Raw genomic sequence first — 3,295 nt, forward strand, 5'->3', positions numbered from 1 at the left:
ATGGTGTTAAATAGCTAGAGAACCTAAATTGGAGGCCTTTGAAGGGTAATTAGACCCCTAGAAATAGGGTGGCCGGCCATAGGAGACATGTGTGGTAAAAAATTTTAATTTTTTGTGGGATTAGGTGACCAATTTTGACTAAAATAGAAAATAGAAAAAGGAAATGATATCACCCTATTTCTCATTTCTTCTTAGCTAAAAATTTCAGCCATTGTTGGGGTTTTAAGCTTCAAAAATTTTCAGCAACTTGAAGCACTCACAAGTAAGTGATCCTAATGGCTATTCTAAATATTTTTGAACTTTTGAGACCCTTCAAGCATGAGTTTTCAAATGAGGGTGCTATCTTGAAAAATGATCAAGAGTTTAGGGTTTTTCCATGAAATAATTTGTGTTTTTTGCTGAGTTTTTATGGAAGAAAATGAGTCATGGTTGTCTTATAAACAACTTTTGTGAAATGTGTTAGCATGGAAACACCTAAAGGGACTATTTTGCATAAGTTGCAAAATAAGTGATAAGTGTGTGAAATAGTGGGAATTATAGGTTGCTATAAGATTAAAAAGAGTTCAGCTAAGCTAAAGAGATGAAGAAATTCGATAAAAATCAATTTTCAGGCATAGGGGTAAAAAGGTTATTTTCCCAAAGTCTAGGGGCAAAATGGTCATTTTATCAAAAATGTGAATTTTCAATTTCCTAATTGTAATTAGTGACTAAACGAGTGTATTTTGCTAATATAGATCAAGAATTTTCAAATCCAAACCAAGACCGAGGAAAGCGAAGCAAATCGACTAAACTGTATAGTCGCTACATTTTGAAATCCGAGGTAAATTGTATGTAAAGAATATAACTACATTGCTCCTATCCATATTTAAATTTTCATTGAATAGATGTATCATGAATTGCTTGATATCGAGATTGACAATGAGTAATGATCATTGAGATAGTATAACTCCCGTTGGGACCTTAGGAAGTAAACCGGATATTCATGTCGTTTCACTTGGGTCATTTGTGTGAGCTAGTGTAAGACATGTCTGGGACATACATCAGCCACATTATGAGAGCCAGTGTAAGACCATGTTTGGGACATGGCATTGGCATTGAGACGAGTGCTAGTGTAAGACATGTTTGGGACATCCATCGGCTACGAGATGGGTCAGTGTAAGACCATGTTCGGGACATGGCATGGCTTGGTTACGTGAGAGCTAGTGTAAGACCATGTCTAGGACATGGGATTGGCCTCAAATATGATAGCCAGTGTAAGACCATGTCTGGGACATGGCGTCGGCACTTTACCCATGATTTAGGCCTATGGAATATCCGATAGTGTTCCGAATGGTTTAACGATGAGAGTTATAAATTTATGTTAATGAGAAAAGTATAACCGTATTATGAGTATTACAGGTACCTAAGTGATACATATGTATAAGATGTGAACTCATTGTATATGCTATGTGATTTGTATGAAGTAAAGAGTAAGTCTTGCTTATGCCCATTTTGGTATCATAAGTTGTTGGTAAATTGTAGACTTATTGTTGTATATTTATTTATACGCAACTTACTAAGCTTTATGCTTACTCCCTTTCCTTTACATTTCATTCAGTGCCGCCTAACTAGCTTAAGGATCACCGGAAGTCAGAGATATCGATAACACTATCAACCGAAACATTTGGTATACTTGGATTTATAATTTCAAATATGACATGTATAGGATTAGAACTTATTATTTTGAGTCTTGGAGATTTGGCCAAATGTGTTGGCTTGGGATAGATCCTGCACTTAGTATTAAGCCGTGAATGATGGCTAATATTTATTTTGAGTTTATAAAAGTTGCATCTACATGGTTGAATGAATGTCTGTTGTGGCTAATTTGATTTTAGAAATTATGTTTATTTTGGTATTGGCTAGTATTTGCGTGAAAATAGGTATGCAAGGGTGGCAATAAGGTTTGGTAAATAGCCTTATATTACCCGGTTGGGTAGACACATGAGCGTGTGCTGTATGTGACACATGGTCAGCCTTTTGGGCATGTGGACTGGCCGTGTGACCCTTGCACGTAAAAATTTCAAGTCAGTATGCATGATAGTAAACACACGGGCAGAGACACGACTGTGTGTCTCAGTCATGTAGAGGACACTGCCTAGTACACAAGTGTGTGCCTTGGCCGTGTGACAATTTAGGAATGCTGACGTCAGAAATAGAATACCGAGGTTTTTGCACATGGGTTAAGACACGGGCGTGTCGTGGCCATGTGAGGGACACGAGACATTGATACGAGTGTGTGTCTGGCCGTGTGAAACCCCTGTAGGTGTGAATCAGAATTTAATTCCACACAGATGTGGGACACAAGCGTGTCCCAGGGTGCTTAGGCCATGTGAGCTACACAGACCACCTGCACGACTATGTCGAAATGGTCACATAGATGTGTTACCCTTCCACATGGGCGTGTAACCTATTTTAAGGCAAATTTCTTAAGGTTGGTTTAAGGACCCAAAATGGTTCCAAATAGTTTTTAATGGTCGATTTGGGGCTCGTGGGCCCATAATAAGAAGTTAAAAGTAGAAATTGAAAAAATTTTAATTTGGACCAAGTCTTGGTGACTTGAGACTATTTGTATTCATGAGATAAAGTTATGTAATGCCTCATACTCTGACCCGGCCTGGGTTACGAATATAGGGTGTTACATTTAGTGGTATCAGAGCTATAGTTTAGTCGATTTTAGGACTAACCTAGTAAGAGTACGAGTCTAGCTATACATGCCATAATTGTACATTGATAGTGTGACGAATTCTAACGATTATAAATTATGTTTTTAATAATAATGGATCCTGATAGAGCCACGCTGGATGACGTGGAAAGTAATGCGCCGGCTCCCACCGAAGGGATCGCATCGATTGAAAGTGAACCAGTGACTATGGACCAAGGCGAAGGGGCTAGAGAAGCCTACCTTCAGATGATGGATGCTTGGTACACGGAGTTCGTTCGTGTGCACCCGAACACTCCACCTCCCCCACCTCCCTCGATTCCTTAGTATGCCCCAGTAGCTTCGTAAGGCGCAGACATGTTTAGAAGAGAGAAGCCTTTGATAGACAAGATACGAAAACAAGGGGCCGAGGAATTTCGGGCTAGCATAGATGATGATCTGGAGAGAGCAGAATTTTGGCTAAAAATGCCATAAGGGTATTTGATGAATTATCATGCACACTTGAAGAATGCGTGAAGTGTGCGGTGTCACTTTAACAGGATTCAGCATATCAATGGTGGAATACTCTCATCTCTGTGGTACTGAGAGAAAGAGTAA

Source organism: Gossypium hirsutum, chromosome A01, assembly GCF_007990345.1.
Source record: "Gossypium hirsutum isolate 1008001.06 chromosome A01, Gossypium_hirsutum_v2.1, whole genome shotgun sequence".
Lineage (NCBI taxonomy): Eukaryota > Viridiplantae > Streptophyta > Magnoliopsida > Malvales > Malvaceae > Gossypium > Gossypium hirsutum.